The 26839-nt window shown below is 40.6% G+C and overlaps 1 long non-coding RNA gene across 2 annotated transcripts; it reads right to left on the reverse strand.

Annotated features, from left to right (window-relative positions):
- Nucleotides 1–269: 269 nt before the first annotated feature.
- LOC129379362 (uncharacterized) lies at nt 270–2475 on the reverse strand. 2 transcript variants are annotated; one of them, XR_008608168.1, is made up of 5 exons: nt 2358–2475; nt 2068–2262; nt 1436–1485; nt 1176–1333; nt 270–714 (listed from the first exon to the last, which is right to left on the reverse strand). It is a non-coding gene; the product is annotated as an uncharacterized LOC129379362 (long non-coding RNA). The 2 variants fall into 2 exon arrangements; XR_008608167.1 differs by having other exon boundaries at nt 2068–2466.
- Nucleotides 2476–26839: the final 24364 nt, after the last annotated feature.

The raw sequence follows: 26839 nt of genomic DNA on the forward strand, positions 1-26839 counted from the left end.
CCTTAATCCTGTAGGAACAATTCTCATCTAACCTGGATGTGAATTACATTCATAGATATGCAATCTGATCAACAATCCAAAGTCTAGCTTAAAACGTGTTCAAATAAAAAATAAAAAAAAAGAGATGAAAAATTCATTTTGCTCAAGGCTTTTATTTAGTAATTTAAAATATTGTCAGGAGTTATTTTTTACCTCACTACAGCAATTATTAGAACTTCATTAATACTCAGGGAATGGTGCCACAAAAAGAAATCTGCAATTCACGACATCTTTGAAAATAACAGAAGCTAGTTTACTATAACAAACTTATAAACAGATCTATAAATATATATCTATAGATGCACACAAATAAAGACACCTACATATTTTCCTACAGGTCTATAAATGTATACATCTAAATACTATCTATATAACTTTATACACGTATATTCACATTGATACACACAATGTGAATATACACACCTATATAGATCTTTCACAATACATTTTTGTTAAACATTTTTAAAAATAACCTACATGCCATATGCATGCTTAAATTTGAAATCTCTCATACTTTACTGAAACTGTCCATCTTGAAAGACCTCCCCAACCTGAGTTTGAACTGGCAGTCTCTCTAGTCTATTTCCACTTCCACTCGGGCTCCAGTAAACCACTTCGAGAGTCTTTGCTGTATGCTTGTGTGATTCTGTAGATGGATAATTTCTTTTAAGTCCCCTGAAATAACAAGCAAAGGTAGAAATTGTATTAGTGTTTCATTTTAGCACAATGTAACATTCATGAGATTTGCATCTCCCCCTTCATGGGGCAAAAATGCTTGCAGAGATATGCCATAATCAAAAGGACTTGAGTCATCATTATTATGTACAGAAACTATATTCTTACTGTAAATTTAAAATATATCCATCTATATAAATCAACTAATAGGTTCTATCGTGGTTTTGTGGTTATTTTAATATTGTTTGAAATGCAAACAATATTACCTTCAAATTTTTAAGTTAACAACAGTGAAAGAATACTGTTCAAATAAAACCAAAAATTGAAGACTCAATTTTTAACCTAAAAACATTACTAAAAATAACAAACAAAAGCATAAAACAACCAAAATAAATTAACATATGTTTAAGAAAGAAAAGTGAAAAAAAAAAGTTACTCTGACAATAAAAACTGATATTTACCATACAAAACATCAAAGAGACGCAGGTCCAAGAGCTTGTTTCCAATGTTGGCCAAAAAGGTTGAACTGGACTTCCAGTTCATGGGACATGAGGAATCGCACAGCTGGTTGTATTGTGTCATCTAAGGATGCTCCTCCAATTTCTGTAGCCATGGCAACCTTAAGTACAATGACAATAACAGGACAAACATTTTGTTTTTGTTCATCAGTTTGTTATTATATCACTCTTATGTGCTTAATTTCACTAACATATTAATCTACCTTTTTCAAATCATTATAAAGTGATCTTCACACGCTGATCCTCTTGAAGCCTGCAAAAATATATATTTTATGAGTGCAATATAACATTTAGACTTTTCAAAAAAATAAAAAAATTAAGGCAAAACAGCCTTTGTATAGATTAACTACTGAAGCCTTATATTGTAAACACTGAACAGTTTTGCAATTATCCTAATTTCTTTGTTAACGTGACAGGACTAAGACAGTAGTATTACTCTTAAGAGAAGTTTAGAAAATCACTATAAATGTAACTAATAAAGCCTAAAACATTTCACATATAAAAAAATTAGAGCTACAATTAAATATAAGTACATTTCACATAACTGCTAGCTAAATATTGCAAAAATATCAAAAAGAATTTCTTCATCTTTCAATATTTGTTTCAGGCTTGGCCACTGATTGACATGATGGGTTTCAATTTACGGACCCACATGCAGTAACCACACGTTGGATAGGGATGAGTGAGTGATTTATTTACAACAGGACAAAATAAAATCTATTTCCTGGACATCAGCGGAAGGGTGAGGACCACTCGACCAGGTTGGCCTGAAACGAGAACTTAGTTATGACGGGCTTAGAATGACTGATCGGAGGGGAAACAGGAACAGGCTTACTTCGGTGCGGGTCTTTCGAGGCGTGGGTGTGAGATGCCAGGTTCCTGAGAGAGGGTGTGCAGCGGTTCCGAAGGTAAATGCGAGGTGGGAATGGAAGAGAGCTGGAAGCTCGAAGGGTGGAGTGGAGGCAGTGGAATCGGCGGAGCGAGCACGCAGGTATTCACTGGTGAGTTCTCGAATGAGGCGACAAAACCCCTAGGATCGAACAAACACAGAGACCAGGTGACTTCTAGTAGACACAGAAACGTTCTCAGAAAACTGTTCACAACAGGAGAGGCCAGAGTGACTACCGGTGTATGCAACCATCTAGCAGTCAATCTAGCGTAGACTGAAGATTCTGCTGCTCCTCCACCTGTGCCAAGCTCCACGGGCTCCTCACAAAGATCCTCGCTGAAATAAGATGTGACACTCACATACACACACAGGAACCCTGACACTGATGACTACTCTAGACCAACACAATAGCGGCAGATTGAAATAAACTATGACATAACAAAACGCTTTAAAGTGTCACACAACAATTAAAAAAAGAATTTAAAAATATGAACTACAATGCCTTCATCCTATTTACAAAAAACCTTTTAGGCCCAATATACTGAAACCACATGGGCCCCATATAGTGTTCCCATTTCTGTCCCATGCCCAGTTAGCCCACGTTAATGCTGAATTGGGCCCATACATTTAACCCAATTGAGCCAACAATATGAGTCCCATTTCGGTTAACCTTTTGAGCCTCACGCAGTTGGCCCAGATAAAACCCATGCCCTCTTATCATTACCTATATAGCCCAAAGCTAAACGATTCAATGCAGTTTTATTGAAAAAACGACAATAATAAATCTTGCATGGGTCCCAGCCAAACCAGCCTGAATCCATACATGAGACCCACCCATGCATGCTGATGTGACTGTGAGAAAGATTATTAAAAGCCCAAGTACATAGAATGAAAGCACAATAGTTACTCTTTTTAAATCATACAAATGGTTTTATTGTGTCCAGACACTTTGTAACAACCTCTGCTAGCAACATAGATTCTTCAGTGAACCGATTCATTCTGCCTCGTTGGCGCTCAAATGAACCAATGGCAGCTCAACAAATAGAATGGCGGCGGTATTTGAAAATGGTTTGGCCCACAACGCTGCGTTTGAAATCGGTCTGCACTAAAATCTGCTTATTGTGTGTAGCTGTGTGTGTTAGCAATATCAGAAAAAGTATCACCCTAAAGAAAAGCAAAAATAACAATAACAATTAAGTCTCTTTTGGGATACTGTCGTCCGATTTGTTACGAGCAACAATTTTTTTAACAAGCGATTTAAAATCTCTCCCTAAAATTTGGTACTAGGTAAAACAGAAGAAATGTACTTACAGATTCTTTCGTAGATCAGCCGGCAGACTCGCGCCAACGGACTGATGAAGAGAACAGGCTTGATTTTGAAACCGCATATCCATCCGCGGGTCATTTTACGTTTTCCAAGAAACACAAGATTAATTTTTGAGAGTGCTACATCGGTTTAACAAATGTAAAACCGATGTAGCAAAAGTTCTCAATGTAAATAAATACATTTCGTTGTCCTCCTTATTCAAATATGTTTTGGAACTATTTTCCTCAGTGGATGTGTAAAGTGCCTACCGGTACTTCAATTCACCAACCTATTGGCAACGGTGCCTCAGAGCAAACAATGAACAAAAAGGTAATTGGAACCAAATGAATCATTAACAAAATGTTACGTTTTTTTATTTTTTTTTTTATTTATACTGATGACTTGGAAAAATGTTTGCAAATATATGAAAAAACAGATGCTCAAAATTTTACTCTTGTCTCTCACTTACTAATGAGTTTTGTTTTCTAAACATTTTGTGATATTTTTCACAATGGTCTGATCTGAACTATTTGTCCAAATAAAAATTAAATCTTGCTGCGAACAGGCTGCAGTAAACTCTATGGATGTCTAAACATCCAATTGATAAAAAATAATAATAAAAATAAAATAAAAAGTTATTATTATTAAAAATAAAACAAGGACTAAAGCTCAACCATGACCACTCTGTGCTTAATTTTGAGTAAGCACCAGAATATGAGTTTACGTATATATTTCAAACAGATTATTTCAAAAAAATGTTTTAATACATTCAGACTGCAATAATAAAATGAAAAAAAAGTTAGGGGTTCAAAGTGTAGCAAGAGCAATACTGAACTGGCTTTTGCTTTGACATACAGTGAAAAGTTTGAAAGTGACAGGGTAACCACATTGTCGATTAAAATGTTCTACAATTTTGTCCCATTTAGACCATGAAAAAAAGTACTAGGGGCTACATTTTCCTGCCCAGGTCCAACCCATGTATGGTTAGCCCATGCTCATGTCATGTTAGTTTAATGTGGACAGCCCACATTGGGCTTCTCATGTGGGGCCCATGATACTGAAACCACATGGGCCCCAATAGTGTTGCCCATTTCTGTCCCATTTCCAGTTAGCCCACATTGTTGCTGAATAGGGCCCATACATTTAGCCCAAATGGGCCAGCCCATACGGGTCCCATTTTAGTTAACCATATGTGTCCCATGAGGTTTGCCCAGATAAAACCCATGACCACTCATTACCCATATGGCCTACTACAAACCCAAGGGGGGCCCACTCATGCGTACTGGCTTGGAGACTGGACTGGACTGTTCTAGCATAAAATAAAACATGAAAAATGTTAAGGGTTCAAAGTGTGGCTAGAGCAATACTGAACTGGTTTAAAAAAATAAAGCATTGTAGAATTATTTTTAATGTTTTAATATCCTGGTCCTCTGGAAGCCTAGTGTTTGTAAATGAGCCAGGCATAGATATCACACAGTGAACATGTTTTAGGTTCAAACATTAGGAAGACATGGATGTTCTGTTCTATCAGCAAAATATATCCTTGGGTGATCTCCAAGACGAGGTCACCTTCGTCCTGGAGACCTCGACAATGGTCAAGGTCACCAACCTTTACTATCGTCGAGGTTTCCTACAAGGAAAAAATTAAATTCTAGAATTTACCTTACATCAACTCCATTAGAGGCCAGCTGAGTAACAATTGCCTTGGCAAAGACTATAAAGCTGACATCTCGGGTAATTCTTTCCAAGTTTTGAGAATCTTGCTCTTGCAGCTTTTGCTTTGACATACAGTCAAAATTTTGAAAGTGACAGGTTAACTACAGGGGTTGGACAATGAAACTGAAAACACCTGGTTTAGACCACAATAAATTAGCGTGGTGTAGGGCCTCCTTGAGGCCAATACAGCATCAATTCGTCTTGGACAAGTATGGGGCCAAGGGAATGCCATGATATGGCAGCCCACACCATCAATGATCCACCCCCATGCTTCACTCTGGCATACAACACTCTGGCTGGAATGCATCTTTGGGGCTTCTCCACACCGTAACTCTCCCGGATGTGGGGAAAACAGTAAAGGTACTCATCAGAGAACAATACATGTTTCACATTGTCCACAGCACAAGATTTTCGCTCCTTGCACCATTGAAACCGACGTTTGGCATTGATACGAGTGACCAAAAGTTTGGCTATAGCAGCCCGGCTGTGTATATTGACCATGTGGAGCTCCCGACGGACAGTTTTGGTGGAAACAGGAGAGTTGAGGTGCACATTTAATTCTACCGTGATTTGGGCACCGTGGTTTTATGTTTTTGGGATACAATCCGGGTTAGCACCCAAACATCTCTTTAAGACAGCTTCGTCTTGCATCCACAGTTAATTGTGTTAGATGTGGTTCGTCATTCTTGGTGGTATGCTGACATTACCCTGGATACTGTGGTCTTGATAATCACAAAGACTTGCTGTCTTGGTGAACAATTTGCCCTCTTTTGAACTCCAGTATGTCCCAAATAATGTTATGTGCATTGCAATATTTTGAGCAAAACTGTGCTCTTACCCTGCTAATTGGACCTTACTCTGCTCTTACTGTTGCAATGTGCAATTCATGAAGATTGGCCACCAGGCTAGTCCAATTCAGGCATGAAACCTCCACAAAATGAGAGGTGTTTCAGTTTCATTGTCCAACCCCTGTACATTGTTCTACAATTTTGTCTCATTTAGCCCACTTAAAAAAGGACTGGGGTCTACATAACCACACCCAGGTCCAACCTGGGCGTGGATATGTACTGACCACACTGAACCCACAGTGGGTTCAGTGTGGTCAGCCACATGGTCTCCCATGTTGGGCCCATGACATGAGCCCATGCTCATGTCATGTGGGTTCAGTGTGGTCAGCCCACATGGTCTCCCCATGTTGGGCCCATGATACTGAAACCACATGGGCCCCACATAGTTTTGCCCAGTTCTATCCCATTCCCAGTTAGCCCACTTATAAAAGGACTGGGGCCTATATCCACACCCAGGTCTAACCCATATATGGTCAGCCCATGCTGATGTCATGTGGGTTCAATGTGGTCTGCCCACATGGGCTTCCCATGTTGGGCCCCATGATACTGAAACCACATGGGCCCCATATACTGTTGCCCAGTACTATCCCATTCCCAGATAGCCCACTTAAAAAAGGACTGGGGCCTACATATCCACACCCAGGTCTAACCCATATATGGTCAGCGCATGCTGATGTCATGTGGGTTCAATGTGGTCTGCCCACATGGGCTTCCCATGTTGGGCCCATGATACTAGAACCACATGGGCCCCACATACTGTTGCCCAGTACTATCCCATTCCCAGATAGCCCACTTAAAAAAGGACTGGGGCCCACATATCCACACCCAGGTCTAACCCATATGGTCAGCCATGCTGATGTCATGTGGGTTCAATGTGGTCAGCCCACATGGGCTTCCCATGTTGGGCCCATGATACTAGAACCACATGGGCCCCACATACGTTGCCCAGTACTATCCCATTCCCAGATAGCCCACTAAAAAAGGACTGGGGCCCACATATCCACACCCAGGTCTAACCATATATGGTCAGCCATGCTGATGTCATGTGGGTTCAATGTGGTCAGCCCACATGGGCTTCCCATGTTGGGCCCATGATACTAGAACCACATGGGCCCCACATACTGTTGCCCAGTACTATCCCATTCCCAGATAGCCCACTTAAAAAAGGACTGGGGCCCACATATCCACACCCAGGTCTAACCCATATATGGTCAGCCCATGCTGATGTCATGTGGGTTCAATGTGGTCAGCCCACATGGGCTTCCCATGTTGGGCCATGATACTGAAACCACATGGGCCCCATATACTGTTGCCCAGTACTATCCCATTCCCAGATAGCCCACTTAAAAAAGGACTGGGGCCTACATATCCACACCCAGGTCTAACCCATATATGGTCAGCCCATGCTGATGTCATGTGGGTTCAATGTGGTCAGCCCACATGGGCTTCCCATGTTGGGCCCATGATACTAGAACCACATGGGCCCCACATACTGTTGCCAGTACTATCCCATTCCCAGATAGCCCACTTAAAAAAGGACTGGGGCCCACATATCCACACCCAGGTCTAACCCATATATGGTCAGCCCATGCTGATGTCATGTGGGTTCAATGTGGTCAGCCCACATGGGCTTCCCATGTTGGGCCCATGAAACTAGAACCACATGGGCCCCACATACTGTTGCCCAGTACTATCCCATTCCCAGATAGCCCACTTAAAAAAGGACTGGGGCCCACATATCCACACCCAGGTCTAACCCATATATGGTCAGCCCATGCTGATGTCATGTGGGTTCAATGTGGTCAGCCCACATGGGCTTCCCATGTTGGGCCCATGAAACTAGAACCACATGGGCCCCACATACTGTTGCCCAGTACTATCCCATTCCCAGATAGCCCACTTAAAAAAGGACTGGGGCCCACATATCCACACCCAGGTCTAACCCATATATGGTCAGCCCATGCTGATGTCATGTGGGTTCAATGTGGTCAGCCCACATGGGCTTCCCATGTTGGGCCCATGATACTGAAACCACATGGGCCCCATATACTGTTGCCCAGTACTATCCCATTCCCAGATAGCCCACTTAAAAAAGGACTGGGGCCCACATATCCACACCCAGGTCTAACCCATATATGGTCAGCCCATGCTGATGTCATGTGGGTTCAATGTGGTCTGCCCACATGGGCTTCCCATGTTGGGCCCATGATACTGAAACCACATGGGCCCCATATACTGTTGCCCAGTACTATCCCATTCCCAGATAGCCCACTAAAAAAGGACTGGGCCTACATATCCACACCCAGGTCTAACCCATATATGGTCAGCCCATGCTGATGTCATGTGGGTTCAATGTGGTCAGCCCACATGGGCTTCCCATGTTGGGCCCATGATACTAGAACCACATGGGCCCCACATACTGTTGCCAGTACTATCCCATTCCCAGATAGCCCACTTAAAAAAGGACTGGGGCCCACATATCCACACCCAGGTCTAACCCATATATGGTCAGCCCATGCTGATGTCATGTGGGTTCAATGTGGTCAGCCCACATGGGCTTCCCATGTTGGGCCCATGATACTGAAACCACATGGGCCCCATATACTGTTGCCCAGTACTATCCCATTCCCAGATAGCCCACTTAAAAAAGGACTGGGGCCCACATATCCACACCCAGGTCTAACCCATATATGGTCAGCCCATGTTGATGTCATGTGGGTTCAATGTGGTCAGCCCACATGGGCTTCCCATGTTGGGCCCATGATACTAGAACCACATGGGCCCCACATACTGTTGCCCAGTACTATCCCATTCCCAAATAGCCCACTTAAAAAGGACTGGGGCCCACATATCCACACCCAGGTCTAACCCATATATGGTCAGCCCATGTTGATGTCATGTGGGTTCAATGTGGTCAGCCCACATGGGCTTCCCATGTTGGGCCATGATACTAGAACCACATGGGCCCCACATACTGTTGCCCAGTACTATCCCATTCCCAGATAGCCCACTTAAAAAAGGACTGGGGCCCACATATCCACACCCAGGTCTAACCCATATATGGTCAGCCCATGCTGATGTCATGTGGGTTCAATGTGGTCAGCCCACATGGGCTTCCCATGTTGGGCCCATGATACTAGAACACATGGGCCCCACATACTGTTGCCCAGTACTATCCCATTCCCAGATAGCCCACTTAAAAAATGACTGGGGCCCACATATCCACACCCAGGTCTAACCCATATATGGTCAGCCCATGTTGATGTCATGTGGGTTCAATGTGGTCAGCCCACATGGGCTTCCCATGTTGGGCCCATGATACTAGAACCACATGGGCCCCACATACTGTTGCCCAGTACTATCCCATTCCCAGATAGCCCACTTAAAAAAGGACTGGGGCCCATATCCACACCCAGGTCCATACACAATGTCAGCCCATGTGATGTCATGTGGGTTCAATGTGGTCAGCCCACATGGGCTTCCATGTTGGGCCCATGATACTAGAACCACATGGGCCCCACATACTGTTGCCCAGTACTATCCCATTCCCAGATAGCCCACTTAAAAAAATGACTGGGGCCCACATATCCACACCCAGGTCTAACCCATATATGGTCAGCCCATGCTGATGTCATGTGGGTTCAATGTGGTCAGCCCACATGGGCTTCCCATTTTGGGCCCATGAAACTAGAACCACATGGGCCCCACATACTGTTGCCCAGTACTATCCCATTCCCAGATAGCCCACTTAAAAAAGGACTGGGGCCTACATATCCACACCCAGGTCTAACCCATATATGGTCAGCCCATGCTGATGTCATGTGGGTTCAATGTGGTCAGCCCACATGGGCTTCCCATGTTGGGCCCATGATACTGAAACCACATGGGCCCCATATAGTGTTGCCCAGTACTATCCCATTCCCAGATAGCCCACCTAGTTGCTGAATAGGGCCCATGCATTTAGCCCATATGGGCCAGCCCATGGGTCTCATTTTAGGTTAACCATATGTGTCCATGCAGTTCGCCCAGATAAAACCCATGCCACTCATTACCCATGTAGCCCACATCAAACACAAGTGGGGCCCACTCATGCGTGCTGGCTGGGTATTTGTGGAGAAGAAAATGTTTCAGAGGAAAAAAACATATTTTATACATTTCACATCCAAGAGGGCACTGAGTTGTGCTTTGCTAGCGTTCCTGCAAGCACTTATTAAAAATAATAATAATTAAAAAAAACATTTTTTTTAAATTGCTTGTCTTAATTTAGTTTTTAACATAGTTTTTCTAGAAAAAAAAGATACATTTTTCTATCTTAAAATTCCTGCATTTTCCCTTTTTCAGGCCAACCTCCAATCTTTAGATTTTACAGCAGGAGAAAAAAAAACAAACAAACATTTTAGCATTAAAGTGAAGAACAAAGGTAGATAAACAGAAAATATGAATATGGGTTAGTTTTAAATTATATTTTCACACACTGGTGGTTTGTCAAAAACATATTTCTATAAATCCCCACTGATTTATTTTATTTACAGAAAGGAATTGAAGTAAAGTGAAGGTTTCCAAAAGTGTGCAATGAGAGTCATCCAAGGCCCTGAGAGTGAAATCGTGTGGAGCTCCACCACAAAACCAAAGAGGCATAAATTGGCTTTGCTTTCTTAGAACATAAATGCAGATATGAATTTGAACAAAAAAGTTAAAGAAAGTAATTTTTACAGGATGCCTTTTAAAAAGATAGACTAAATAAAGTAAAATTTAACATTTAAATTTAAATAATTTAAAATCAGCTACATTTATTTCAATGTGTTCACAAATATTCAGTGACTTATTAAAGAGTAAATTTGGGATCGTCCACTTATTCACATTCAGCAAAAAAACAAACAAAAAACATTTTTTTTCCTAAGAAAAAAATGACCCACATATGTTGTTGGTGAGAACACACAACAATATCTGAACAAGTCTAATCTGAAACAGTTTGAGGGGTTTTCATGTAGAAACAAATCTCGAGTTATATTTCAGTTTGCAGAACCCTTTTCTACAAAAATCAAGCGTCTTCTTGTTATTATAATGCATTTTAAAAGGTCAAAAATTAAAAATGTTGTTGAAGCATTTCTCATTGAAATGTTTAAACTTGAAATGCTTAAATTTCAGCAGGAGCATAATGAAAAACTAAATGTCAGATTTCTTTAACTATTGCAACAGATCAAGATTTGACATGTTGAGTTCTATGTCAAGGATCAACATTTTCATTAAGCAAAACATAACAGAAAGGACAGGTTTCCTGAACCTTCCCAACTCAAACACAGGCCTTTTGATGGAGCTCAACAGGCGTTTTTTTTTTTTTTTTTTACTAGCATAACAACTTGCACCACAGTCAACATTGTCATTTCAATGGGTTCAATATCAGTATTACAGAGTATTTGGTCAGCCAGTACATTTTGGGGCTATGTATACAAATTATACTTGCCAATAATTTATTAATTTGCTTTGCACTTTCTCTACCCTGAATCAATACAACTGATTAGACCTCACTCTATGAAATGCCAGGGGCTGGATGCCCCAATTTTACCCAACAACACACAATCCATTGACTTTGGATTAATCAAGTGATTATAAGTAACAACATCATACCTGTAGTCAGACGTTCCATTATTTCTGGATTATGGCAGTTTTTGTGTTTAAAATAAAAACATTTAAATCTATTACACATATTTGACATTTTTGTGCAAAGACATTAAAAACATATTTTTACATGTTTTTAGTCAACATTATGATATCATGAGAATCTCGTGTAGACCTGTGCCTATTTGGAAGTCAAGAAGAATGTCACAATATGTTAATGAAGCCAAACAGGAGGCTTGATAAGGTAAAAATGTACATTTTCACTTGACATTCAATATATCAAAGTCAGCCTTTCGATAATGGCAGTGCGGTGAAGCAAAAGGCACGGACAGCGGTGCTCTTCTCTTTGGCTGCCACACCGCTCGCCACTGGAAGGCTTCTGTGAACCCCGCTGCCACTGCGCCATCCAACTGTGGGCTACATTACCTCTGGGGCGGTGAGGCTGTGGGGTGGCGGGGTGCTGTGCTGAGCTTGCTGTTTCTGTTTGGGTGAGCAAACAGTTAGAGCCTGAAATAAAATACAGGAAACGAAGCGGCAATCGGCCCATTCAGACCAGACCCCCAACTCCACGTAGATTACTGAGGCCAAAAAAGCAACAGGCAGGACATTTGTAAAGCAGCTAGTGTTCATATCTTTCTTCTTTTTATTTTTTATTTGCATTTATGCTTTTAAGCTAATTTTACCAGCTCAGATAAACAGAAAATCCCATTTCCAAGATACAGGCGAGGGGAGCAGAAGAGTGGCTGGCAAAGAGGAAGCAGGTGACATTTGACTTTGCTGAATAAGCTCAAGGTGTGCCGCCTTCCAGGTTACAGGGGCTGAAAACGAGGTGGGGCGGGAGGGGAGTGGATGAAAGTTGTGGATTATGTACGGCGTGGGTGTTAACGAGGGAAGGGATGTGCATTAAGAAAGAGCAAAGGGTGGGGGTTGTCAGGGTTTCAACCTGGCTCATTATAGTCTGTCTCATTGGGAGGTGAAATGAGGCTTGCTGATGGCTCCGAGTGGAAGGTGCCGTCCTTGTCGAGGCGACTCGTGACAGCAAAGGCAAAACCTTTTCAAGTCCATTAGCAGTTCCTCACTGCTCACTGTTCCCTGTGAGAGGCGTCTAATGTCAGTGGAACGTTAAAAGGAAATGTCTTCAGAAGTGTCGCAGTTAAAGATGAAATAAATGATCGGCTGCGGCTTATTTTTAAGATAGAGAAGATCTCTTTATTTGTTAGACCAAATCGACAAGACAGGAGGTGAACACGAAAGTTTATTTGATATACTGGAAATGACTTCAGGAGACACAGCCAAGCTACTAACAGCAAGGTTTCCCTGCTCCTGATTGGTCAGCACACTGACCTGACTTAAACCCCGTATGTATTATTGTCAAGTGGAAGATAAGAGACAACAAACCCAACAATGAAAGAGAGCTAAAGGTCGATATCATGCAGCCTGAGCTTCCTGATCACTTCAGCAGAAACCAAACACTGGTTTTTGCTGCATTGAGGCAGTAATTCATGGAAAATGAGCCTCAACCAAACATTGAGTGCATAAACATGCTGTAGACATTCCTTTCAGTAGCAGATTTTCTTGTGTCTTGTGTCATATTCAAATGATCTCAAAAATGCATTTGTTTTTATTTAACTTACAGCCATAATCATCAAAGTGATCATTTAATCCCATATATTTGCTGCCTTTCAATTCCTTTTTTTCACATTCCCCTTAAAGGGGAGGTATTATGTCACTTGTCGTCATCCAGCTGAGTGACCGGCTTAATTCATGTACGGTTGTTACATGTAGATGTGTTCATGCAGCCTAGAGAAGCAGCACAATAAAGTTGAAAAATGTTGAACTTTTCTTGCTGTCTGTTGCAGAAAACTTTCACATTTCGCTGTCGTTCTTCACTTCCCATGTGCTGCTGTAAACTAGTTAAACACTGTGAGAGAGGCTTTTAGGTCAAAACGATACTTTGATTGAACTGCTTCATGTAACGTGTCAACATTTTTAGATTAATTGGATGCACTAACGTGTAGAATTGACAGTCCTATAAATTTTAGAAAAATGCTATAAAGTTTGTCACTGTTATAGTAGCTCAAGGAAGAGGAACTATTGATCCTCAATTATCCATCCATTTTCTAACACCCTTGTCCCTGATGGGGCCAGCAGGTGATGGTGCCGACCTCCAGTGAATGTTTCGGGTGAGAGGCGGGTGACAGCTTTTCATCATGTTATTCCCTCATCAAAAACATACCTGGAGTGTTGCCTTGATTCTTTCATGCATGTTTGAGAAATCCTTGAATCTCCATGGCAACCATTCAGCTTTGCGAAACGCCTGGGTGGACCTAGCCCCGCCTTTCACACTCAGCTTCTCATCAAAGCCGCAGTTTTCCTTCAGAGCTTGTATCTGTGATCTCATTCTTTTGGTTATGACCCAAAGCTTGTGGCCATAGATCAGGGTAGGAATGTGGATGGGTTGGTATATTGAGAGCTTCACCTTTTGCCTCAGCTTTTTCTTCACCACAACAGACCAGTACAGCACCTGCTTCACTGTAGATGCTGCACCAATCTGTCAATCAATCTTCTGATCCGTTTTTCCCTCATTTGTGAACAAGATCCCAAGATAATTAAACTCCTCAAGTTGGGGCAGGAAGTCTTCCTGACCTGGAGAAGGCTCTCTACACTTTTCCGGCTGAAGACCACTGCCTCGGATTCAGAGACATCGATCTTTATTTGTCCGCTTCACATTTGTCTGCAAACCTGTTCAGTAAAAGCTTTAGATCACAACCTGATTAAGCCAGTACGACCAGATCATCTGCAAAACACAGAAAAGAAATCCTAAGACCACCACAATGGATCTGCTCAATGCCTTACCTGCCCCTAGAAATTCTTTCCACAAATGTTTTGAACAGAGTCAATGACGAAGGGCAACCTTGGTGGAGTCCAATTCTCACTGGAAACGAGCCGAATTACTGCTGGCAACACGAACCGGATTCTGACACCGGCCATACAGGAACCTAACAGCCCGTATCGAAGGGCCCAGTACCCCATACTCCCAGAGTACTTCCCACAGGACTCACTGGAGGACATGGTCAAACATGTTCTCCAAGGTCACAAAGCACATGTAGACTGGTTTAACTCTCATGCACCTGGCAGGATCCTGCTCAGAGTGTAGAACTGGTCCAGTGTTCCACAGCCAGAACAGAAAACACACACAGCTCTGCATCCCAGAATATTTTTAGTACTACAGATGAATGACATGTTTTCTGCTGGTATGGAGCAACCTTCCACTTCAACCTTATATCATACAGTATGGGCATTTGCATAACATGCGTGATTACAGGTACATATTTCAGATGTGTAACATGTTAATATTTAGTTGTGCCCATGCAGCAAAGTGTTTCCAGCCACCTTGCTCTACATGTTTATATGCCTCTAACCTTACGTGTTGCAGATTTGTGTTCCTGCCTGGGTGTGTGTGTATGTGTGTGAGTGAGAGCAGAGTGGTGCTGAGATGGCAGCTACTGAGGCTAATCCCTGTATGTGAGGGACGCGGCCCAGCCCCCAGTGTCACCCAGACACGCCAGGCCTGACGGAGGTGCATTCAGCCCGGCCGCTTAGTGTCACCCGTCCCCTGTCACTCAGTGCCATAATCACCCTTATGACTGACAGACAGGCCTTTTGCTTTGATGGTGCAGGGGATTTTGGAGGAGAGCCACAGAGCTGCAGTCAAGATCCACCACTTTGTGTTTGCATGCGTGCGTGCACGTGTGTGTGGGTGTGTGTGCGTGTGTGTGGGTGGGAGGAAGGCACCAGGAGGGCTGCCTTCTTGTAGGAGTAAAATGATGATTTTGATCCAGCTTAATGATCAAGATGAAGGAGATGGCAGCAGAGATGGCAATGAAGATCACCTCGGTCACACATTGAGCCAAAAGATGTGTCTTCTACAGGGATCAGTGGGGCAGCCGCTCTGCTGAGGCAAAGCCAGAGGGACCAAAGGAGGCAGACGCACAAAGCAGCAGATTTACTCGGTGTGTGTGCTTGTCGGAGTGAGAGGAAACCAAAAGAGCCTGAGAGACCATAGCCATGTCACACACTTTCCATTTGAAGCGGGAAAATCTGAAATACACATGTAATCGCACGATTATGATAATACACATCACGTGTCATCTTAGTTGATGTTCACCGTGTGACAGTGAGTCGTGTCTGAGTGCAGCACTATCAACAGCAAGGATGTTCAGAGAAATCCTGTCAGGCCTCTGACAGTTCAGATTCCTATTGACTCCCTGAATATACCCCTGTGTCCCTGCTGAGAGGGAGTGAGGACTAGGTCTGCACCACGCACTTCTGTTGGGGAGGAATTTTCATCAACTTTGTCAGCAGTCTAACTTGCTTTGGATTTTCTTTACAGTGCTTCAACTTTTTCATTTCCTTCCACACAGTACAGTTATGTAGGGATTTGATGTGAAAGAACAACTAAAGAAGTGGATAAAGGTGAAGAGGATAGAAAAGGTCACATGATTTTCAACTTTATTTTTTACATAAATCTAAAAGGTGTGATATTCATTAGTAGTAAGTCCTGTTTAGATGTCTCTAAAAAGCAGGCCGACGTACCGCCTTCATTTGGTTGGTTTGTCTCGGTATGAAGTCAGATGTTCTGTTTGTTCAGTAACATTAGGAAAGAGACAACATTATGAAGAACATGGAACACAACAGCAAGAACTTAAATCCCATCTCATTATTGGGGGGGACCATAAACAGAAACGATTACATTTGTATTTCAGATTTTTTAAGAGTAATTTTGGGGTGGTTGGCAAAATTACAGTGAAATGTAACGTAAAATGGGGTTTAGAAAGTTTTTAAACCACAGATTTATTTTGTTTTTTGTTTCTTTTGCCTTTTAATAAGAATATTATTTATTTATTTATTTATTTATTTTTTTGGGGGGGGAACAATTCTAGACTCCTGTGGTCCGGACCACCCAACCTGTCTATGTCTATGCACAGCAGGCAGGTCAGCAAGAACATTGAGGAGAAGTTTCATATAATATTACAAAACTTTAAACACATCACTTCAATGTATCATCTTACAATGCAAACAGTATGTGACGACAGATGGTCTGATGAGGCCAAATCTGAACTGTTTTGCCAATATCTCACAGCTGCTGCACTTCTGCTCTCAACGAATTCCCCTTAGGGGACAGTAAAGAGTATCTTATCTTATCTTATCTTATCTTATCTTATCTTATCTTATCTTATCTTATCTTATCTTATCTTATCTTATCTTATCTTACGTTTTACAGAAAAAAACTCTAGCTTATCTAATTCGTCTTGCTATTTGAAAAACAAGGTCCAGTGGAAGCCAATCTAACTGAGCTCTACTTTTAGTTCTGGCTCCATCTCCTCTCAGTTCTCTAGTCCATCTTGCAGGAGATTAAATTAGGATGCATTCACACTAGCCCTATTTAGTTTATTTTAATTGAACTCTAGTTTGTTTCCCTTGAAAGTCATTTGGGGAACTGAGAATGGACAACTGATCTCTGATGTGGACCCAAAATGCAAACTCTGGACTGCCGGACTGAAACATCTGTCTCAGTTCGGTTGAGGTGAACTTTGAACTGGTTTGAATGCAAATTGAAATGCCAAGCATTTGGGTAAATACAACCAAAATAGACATGTGAGTCTATATCAAAAGTTAGCTGACTTAGAAGCAGACTTCAGTGTCTTCTTCAGAGGTTTTTATGTTATTTATTTTAGTGGTTCTTGGTGTAGCGCCCCCACAGGCTCGGGGGAAGAACAGGTTTCTCAGAGGGTTTGGTTCTTTTGACAGAGAACAGTATGTGAATCACAACAGCTGAAATTGTAATAAATGTTAAAATTCTGGTCTCCAGTCGAGTTGAATGTCTGGACTATGAAAACAGACTTAAAGGGATTTCACCAGTTAAAATTCAAAACAAACACTACTCATATTGAAACAATACGCATAAACAATAGATACCTATTGTGATAATTGTGACAGCTAATCACAAAGTTTGCCAGAGTGTTTTTTTATTGAAACAGACAATTAAAGAGTGTGTAAACACTGGACACACACTCACATCCCCTCACTCTGGCTCTAAGAGCCAGTGAAAAAAAATCTTGTGGGATTCTTGCTCCCAAATATTTTTCTTTCCTTTTCCTCTTCTGTTTCCATTCGTGAACTCATGAGTTTTCTCTGATAGTGATCCTGTTAAATTAAGTGCCTGGGCTTTATCCGTAGCCCTCTCACCGTCACTCCTTTAATTTAGTCATTATAATTAACCATTAACTGGTGTCAGTTTCTGGGCCACTAACAGGCCCACTCAGTTCTGCTTGTCTGCATTATCACAGTTTGGGGGAGAAAGTAAATTATAATGAAGGGCTATATAGTCCAATTACTGATAAAAGCAGCCAAGTGCGCTCCTTGTAATTAGGTGCCAGTGTCCCTCCCTCCTTTTCTCTCTGACTTTCTTTGCTTCTTGGAGTGACATGTTTGAAAGGAATCTTTTGCCTAATAGCTATTTTTATTACAGTTAATCCTGCATTCTTAATCCATCATATTTTCACAACAAAGACAGGAGATGTGAAATATGCTCTCATCTGAAAAAAAAAGAGAAAATCTCAGTTATGTTGTTTCCATCTATGTGTTACTCAAAGTTAACACATAGATAGAATATGGAGTCCAGTGAAACGTGAAACAAAGTGAGTTAAGTGTTGGTATTATGCAAAAAATAAAATAAAATGAAATAAGAGAAGTAAGTGCATTATTTTTTGGGGGTGGTGAAAGTGAGGGGGTTTAGTTGTCGGTGAAAGATTGTAGGACAGCGAGAGGAAACAGGCAGCAGAGACTCCTTCTGTTCCTGCTCTAATGGGATGGAGTTGAGCTGTCTCTTGTAGCTGGGTCATGTAGTTCTCCAGCAGAACACTTTACAAGTCAGGGCTGGTAATTAAACTGTACGATCCAGACCCTTCCCTATTCTCCTCTCCTTTCCTCTCTCTCTCTGTGTGTGTCTCTCTCTCTCTCTCTGTGTGTGTCTCTCTCTCTGTCTTTCTTTTTCTCTCTCTTCTGTTCTGTTCACTCTCTGGTGCGTTCTCTGGACTTCTCTTGTCAGGTGAGACAACATGCTTTGGAAAAGCGTGAATTAATAGAGGCGATGAGTCGAGATGAGGAAAAGGAAGACTAAATTAAGGCAGCCAGCATGAGAATGGACAAGTAGTCTTAATTTAAAAGACTGGACACAAGTTCTTTTTAAATTTTGGTTTCTATGGACATGAGCAAACTTAAGAGTTGAAGTATCATCACTCTGGAGCTTAATTCTTAAGGCCATCTCCTCCTTCACACTGAACCTCATTGACTCAGGGTTTGTATCTCACCATGATAGGCTAAAATTACTTTTGATCTTCAATGCACCAGGAGGGAATATCTTTGAAATATTTAACATCTTTGTTTTGGCTTGTCTCAGTATGATTCTTACATTAAATTATCAAAATGCAGAAGCATTTGATAAACTATGTTTGTTGTTTATCACTTTATTATCATCCATTCATTAATAGGTTACATTTTCTGCTGACCTTGTTGAAAACACTTAAGGCTGTACAGGTAAATATTGAGTTTCTGGTTTAAACAGAACCACCTTTAAAGGTAAGATGTGCAACCTCACCAAACCAGAGAAGAAGAGAAGCAATCTGCATGAATTATCAATGGTTATATTTCCATCCAATTATCCTGCAAATTATGAGTGACCCTTTAAAATGTTAGAAATAATAATAATAATAACTACAAAAAAAATTGAATTAGGCATGCTTCCATGTACAGGTTTGGAACTAAACCCGTAAGGTTGAGCACAGCTTAACCTCATTAGATGTTGTCGTTATGCATGGCTGTAATAAACAGGAAATAGAGTAACTAGCATTGAGCACACGTCTCAGAAAAATGGAGAGAGGTTTTCAGGAATGTGTTGCTCTTGGCCAAGTGGTAGTTATTCTGACATATCACACAGCATTGGCGATGGCACACAGCATTCATGTCACATGCAAGAGGACCACATGACGTTCATGAAATAAAGGGCAACAGCTGAAAAACTTCAGCTAACAACTCACCTCAGAACTTATTTGATCTTCCCTATAGTACAATATTAAAACCCTAAACTGAGCATAAAAAAAAACATAATTGCAAAAGCAAATTTCGAAATAACCTTCTCAATTTCAAAACATTTTCTAACATGATTCTAATATTTAAAACATGTTTACAGAAACATAATTGATGTGTCAAAGAAGGTGTAATGTGATGTTATTTTTCTTCATCTGCATTGTTTATTTATCTGATGGGATTTAAGGTAAAAAATTGTTAGTAATCAATGCCAGCAATTTTACACCAATAACTTCAAACCTGCCCCTAACTGATGGCTTTTGGTGAACAGAAACAGAAACACAGCAGATTTATTGTGAGTTAAGGACAGTTTGCTACCAAACAGCATGAAATGTGTTTTGTAGAAGGATAGTTTTCCAGGAGTTTTGGTGGCGACAGTCGATGGATTAAACGATGAATAAGTGATTTATTAGCTGCCGCTGTCATGCTGGTTAGATGGATTACTACAAGCCACCTCTGACCCCACTTACTAGCCCTGTGTCTCAACGCAGAATTGTGTGTGGGTGTGTGTGTGTGTTTGAATGTGAGGAGGTTGGTGTGCTGGCCAGCTGTAATCTTGTGACAGGATGAGACTAGTTGATCAATGGCGTAATGAACACTGTATTTCATTGAGCCAATGAATTGAGCGGTGCAGGCAGCAATGGCAGCAGGAACCCATGTTTGTTTGTTGGGTTCAGGAAATGTTGTTTTTTTGTTGTTGTTTGTTTTTTCAAGATAAATTATACAGAGACATTTGGGGAAAAAATGATGAACCGACACAATTATTGATTGAAAAATAAAATCTTTAGTCTTTGCAACATGTTGACTCTGCTTTAGAGTCTGCTCTTATGACAACTGTCATTGGTGAATGATTGTTTTTAAAGGCCTGTATACCAGAAAGAACCAAATCTTAATAAACAGGAAATAGAGTAACTAGCATTGAGCACACGTCTAAGCTGCAGTCACTCAGAAAATGTAACCAGTAAAAATATTATGAAGGGAATTTATCAGTTTTTTTAGGAACAAAATACCACAAACAAACATTTCTGTTTTTTATAATTCATTGACATTTTAGTGATGAGATAAAATGCTCTACAACAGTGTTTTCCAAAGAGGAGGCCGCCAGGGGGCGCTGTGAGGGGCCTTGGAAAGTTGGGTGGAAAATGAGAAACAAGCAAAAAAATTACATTTTTCATCTTAAAATTTTCATCATAGGTTTTAATTTGTATTAATCACAAAAAACACATGTTCACAATGAAATATTAGTCTAAATGCTATTTTTGATTAGCTGCCAGTCAACTTCATTGAGCTACTTTGCTCCTCAAGATAGCATAGCTAGTGAGAAATGCAAAAGTTTCTGACAAGAAAAAGACCAAAGGAACCGTCCAGGAGCCCTGCTGTGAAAAACACTGCACCAAAAAAACCATAATGGACATTAAATTTGATGTGATTCATATAAAATATTTTATATTTTCTTATAATCAAAAGAGAAGACTGAAAAAAAAGTATTTTCTGGTAATAAAATCATAATATATTTTCTGATAATAAAATTTTCCACAACAGAACTCATAGTTGTCTAAAATAAGACAATATAAGGCAGCATTTATGCTCAATGAAAGTAATAACTATTGAATAGTGAATGAAAAACATTCAAAAAGTTTGTTTCTTTACATATTTTATAGCATTGATTTTAGAAACAAATTTGTCATTTTAAGTGAACCTTTTGTATTTAAACCGAGTATTTGTTATATAAATGAATGTTTATTAATCTAAAACATTTCAGTGTGACAAAGAAACAGCCAAAGAAATACTGTGATACGCAACATGAACAATTGTCAAAGAACAAGGATAAATGTCTTTTGAAAGAAACCAGTTTTAGATGACAAACATGAAAAAGCAGAGACAAGTAAAAAAGTCCTGCACTATATCCTGACTTCGTCTATCCAGTTTCTCCTGTTGTCTCCTGCTTTGATGAGCTTTTCAGTGAAATAAAAAATAAAAGAGATGCAGGGGATTTTCACACCTTGATGGCTGCTGACTTTGTTATGAGAGCTGCAATAAAGAAAAGTAATATGCTTTAAAGATTAAAGACGACTTTAATTGTCGACACCATGAAAAACGTGCTTTCCTGAGGATGTAATTGAATGTCTCCATTGCACTGGGGGAATTACAAATAGGTCATTTTATGTGTTGCTTTATTTTTGATTGAATCAGCTCTTAAGTGCTTGAGACAGTGAAATTAACAAATTTTTAGGAGCGCTGAGGAGTGTTGAGTGCCCAAGAATTGGAAGAGAGACAGAACAAGAGAGAGAAAATGTTGGGGGAGGAAAAGAAAAAAGAGACGGATGGAGGTAAGAGAGAGACGGGGTTGGAGGAGGGGAGACCATGACAGAGACAAATGCCTCCGCATTGACAGCTGTCCTCCATTTTCTCTCAGACAGACATACAAATGAGGACCACAAATCAAACAAATCCCTCCAAGATTAATCCTGGGCCCAGAAAGGCATGCTGGCAGGAATTGGCAGGGCTGTGGACCGATGGAAGCGGATGGATCTTTCGACTTTGATAAACTGTATCAATACCAAACACTTTAGGTTCGCCTATTAAATGATTCAACATTTGCTCATGGGAAGAATGAATGGGCATTTGCTGATCAAACAGCTTGCATCGCTGCCAAAGCAAAAGAATAAATTACATATTAAAGAAAATGTATTTCACAGAAACAAGTACAGTCTGTGTTTTGTAAAGTTTGGCAATCATATATCTGTCTGAGATATTAAAACAACCTCACAGCTTTCAGCATCTCACACAGTGACAGTCCAATTTATCAATACCATTTAATACCAATTGCTAATCAGAAAACAGAAACAGTATGGCATGGTTCAAAACCTATACTGACAGCTCAGGCATACAGTATTATTCAAAATGTCAGCCAAGAGGCCAGCAGAGTGCCACACCTCAGGAGAACCTTTACATAATACTTTGAGTAAATTATTTGTTATTTTTGCAACATATGTCAGACCTACATGCAACCAATGTGCCCAATGGTGGGCTCCTGGGGGATTCTACATCGAAGGGGAAATGATCAGAATGTCTTTCAGATACAAAAATATAGTTTGAGCAGAAAAAGACCAGAAATAATAAAAAACTTAAAGAGATACTGTCAGTCAAAAATAAAAATCTTAAGCCAAGGTCTCATCTAAAAGACTGACATTTAAAATACTTAAACAACACAAGAAGTACATCCTAAATTAAACCAAGAATGCTTATAATATAAAACCAGTGTATGAAGTTTAGTATCGTCTTTGACAGACATTTTGATGCCTTGCCCATTTACATCCAGCCCCTCTGTAGGTCGGTACAGTCAGCCAAGTCTGTGAAAGATTTCCTAACCTTCACACATGTCATAAAATTCACACCGCCATGACCTTTCAGGCACTCACACAGCCACCGGTTCTTAAACGGAGAATCCAGCTGGGAAACTTTCAGCTTACTAAAAGAAAGCAGGGGCATAAGATCTGCAAATCAAAAGTCCTAATGATCAATGTGTGTCTGACGTCCTCCTAACTCAGGCTGTCCGCTATCAGTTAGATGTCATTTATTTTTATATACAGCCAGAAGAGGCTCTTGAGAGAGGACATAGCTGACAGACTTCTTGTCGTTTTCACCTTTTTTGTTTAACATTGAATTTGACAAACAAGCCTCATTGTAACATGTTGCTGTTTGACTGTCATGTTCTACAAATTATAACATGTGCTCTAATTATCAAATTATTGATCAAATTATTTTTTTGAAATTTTTTTATAACATCACAAAACAGACATTCAAGAATACACATATTAAAATCAGTTTGTAGTCGTTTTGCTACTTAGACAATCCAATGTAAGAGATGTACTTGAATGAAGCATCAAGTCCAGGCTGGCCTGGTCAGAGGGACTCCTCTAAGGATCAGTGTGTTGCAGCATCTCATGCATCCCAGAGAATCCCAAGGCTTTCCTGGGCTAGCTGAGAAACATAATCCCTCCAGTGTGTCCTGGATCTTCCTCTGGGTCTCCTCCCAGTGGGTTGTGCCCGGAACACCTCACCAGAGAGCCGACCAGGAGACATCCTAATCAGATGCCCGAGCCACCTCAACTGGCTTCTCTCGACATGAAGGAGCAGCGGCTCTACTCTGATTCCCTCCCAGATGACTGAGCTTCTCTCTCCAAGAAACAGCCCAGACACCTTAAAAAACTAATACTAATTTTGGCTGCTTATGTCTGTGACCTTGTTCTTTCGGACATGAAAGCTCATGATCATAGATTAGGGTAGGAAGTTAGATCAACCAGTAAATCCAGAGCTTCACTTTTTGACTCAGCTCTCTCATCACCTCAACAGACTGGTACAACAGCCGCTTGCCTGCAGATGCTGCACCAATCTGTCTGTCCATTTCCTGCTCCTCTTGGGGCAGGACATCATCCCCGACCCGGAGAAGGCAGTCTACTCTTTTTTCAGCTTGTTTATTGATGCATTTATTGATATAGCTATGAATTTTTATTGTATTTATTGAGATAATAGCAGAAAAAAACCTTGAACACATTGATCATCAGGTTTTGCATGTCATTCAACACATTTTCTCTTTTGGTTTTCTCATCCAAGGTGACACACACACATAGAGACACACAGACACACACATAATACAACGCACAATAAAGTATAGGCAGTGATGTTAGCTAGCTTGGTTAGATGTAATGTAATGTAAAATATTTGTAAAGCTATAGCTTGATAGCAACATGGAACCGTCCAGTTCAACAGCCAAACATTTCTACTCGGGTCTTTTGTTTGTGTGAACTTTAAACTTTAAATGAGTTGATTCTCATGGTTTGCTCTGTATATTTCTGAGGTATTTTTGCTCAAAATGCCATGTTTGATAACGTTTGATAACAATAATTAAAACCTCTCAACGTTTGATGTTGTCTAGCAAAATGTTTTTCCATCAGGCTTCATGGATGAGCTGCTCCATGCTGTAGGTGGGGATTTGTTGTTTGCTGCTGAGCTAAATCATTTTGTGCCTGAACTAACATTATTTTACATCAACTTGTAAGTTATATGAAACTTCTATTAAAATCATTTGAAGGCTCAGAATCAGTCCAGCACCGGTACCGGTCCACATTCCAGGGGAGAAAAACTCACCTGGTTTAAATGAAATGTTTGCTATTGCAGTAATGCTTAAGAGAAATGTATTTAATCAAAGAACATCATGAATATGTGTGTTGGGTTGCACCGATTGCAGTTTTCTGGCCGATCCCCAGTTATTGATCTTGAAGAGCCTGACCTGCTGATTTTGGTTGATATGATTTTTTTGTCTGAAATATTGCTAAATATAGCAAGAAAGTCACTGAGTTGGGAACATGAATATTGTTAACTGTAAACGTTCAGACCTGACCTGGTCGGTCAGTCTGTCAGTCAAACTTCTCACTGTGGAGCAGAAGAGGACAGAGGCTGATTTATAAACCTTTGCTGACAAAGATAAGATTATGGGATAAGATGAGATTCACATGTTAGTATCACCCGATCACGATCCCCCAAATTAAGGAAATTGGCACCCAGAAATAAACTGGTAGATAAATCAGTTGGCCAATAAATGTATTCTATTTTTTATATGTGTATGTTTATAATATAGACAGCACTGCCAGAGATGCAATAAGTTTGTAGCAGGTGTGTGAATGACCTAATCATTGGGCTGCTGATTGCAGTCAGTCCACATTGTTAGCAGAACTAGAGGGCCCCAAAACCAAATTTCACTTAGGGCCCCATGCAGGCTTGGTTTCTGTATTTCTAAGAGGAAAAAACTTGACAAAATTGAGATATTTTTTTTGGCAAACATGAACATCTGTATTCCTTTTAGTGGCCATTTGTACTTTAAACATGTCTTTATGTTTAGAAGTGATATATTTCATAGATTTTGGTTGCCAACAATCAAAACATTTTTGGTTGAATTTCAATGAATATAATGATTTGATTAAAGCAAAAAAAAAAAAAAAAAAAAAAAAAACAATCTAAATAGGTATCTCACTATAACCTTATCACATTGAAGGTAATGTTTGTTAAAATAGGCCATTGATAGAATAAGTCAGCATGACTGTTAACGGGCGTTCTATATGTTCAGAAAGATTTTAGGGAAATGTGAATCTGGTGATACATGAACACATCATTTAAAAATTTCATCTGTCCTATGACATATCACGATCTACTTTTCCAGTCTGCAACTTAAACGTCACAGGCTTCCAGGTGACGTTTACTCTCTGTAACTCTCGATGAATGCCAGCGCTGAAGTAGAAGAAGACTCATTAAGAGGCACTTATAGATTAACTGGGTGTCACGCCAGGGGGAGAGTCGGTGGGTGTGAGGGTTTGTCTGCAAAAAGATGGAGAAACAATGAGACTAAACCCCGCTGTGTCTCCCTTCTTCCCTCCCTCCACTGCTCCTCCAGCTCTTCTCTCCCCTCTCAAATGGATAATTCTGGTGATACTTGTGACAGGCCATGGTTTAGATTTTGATTTATGTTCTTCCAAAGCTAAAATCAAAGAATCCATCTAGTGCTATTTTATGGCAGTTGGGATGATGAATGGGCCAGTCTCCGGGCCAAAGCAAGCTGCTGTGTCTTTGCCCCGGATTTTAATTGCTAAAGTAGCCAGTCATTGCTCAAGATTCAAGACGCAATAAGAGGGAGTGGGACAACCCCCACCCCTACCCCACCCTCATCCCCATCCTCCCCCAGCCCCCTGTCTATCGAACTCTTTCCGTGTCATTCCACACCTCTGCCAGGCTGACTCATACGATCCCTCGTGTTTTCAGTAAATTGAGGCAATGGCTGCTTTGAAAGAAAATTTAATGTAGTTTACAAACTGCTGTTAAATCATTCATACGGTGGCCATAGGGATCTGCTGTTACAAGTATAACTAATGGCTCATGTAATTGGCCCAACTTTGAAGTGTAAATTCCGCATTTATATTTAATGCATGGAAATACGATCTTTCAGCAGAACGTCGGAAAACAGCTTGATCCTATGTTTTTTTAACGTCACCGTAACTATAATTACTGTTCTATTCGTGATGTTGTT

Source organism: Poeciliopsis prolifica, unplaced genomic scaffold (assembly GCF_027474105.1).
Source record: "Poeciliopsis prolifica strain line A6 unplaced genomic scaffold, Auburn_PproV2 SCAFFOLD057, whole genome shotgun sequence".
In the NCBI taxonomy this organism is placed as follows: Eukaryota; Metazoa; Chordata; class Actinopteri; order Cyprinodontiformes; family Poeciliidae; genus Poeciliopsis; species Poeciliopsis prolifica.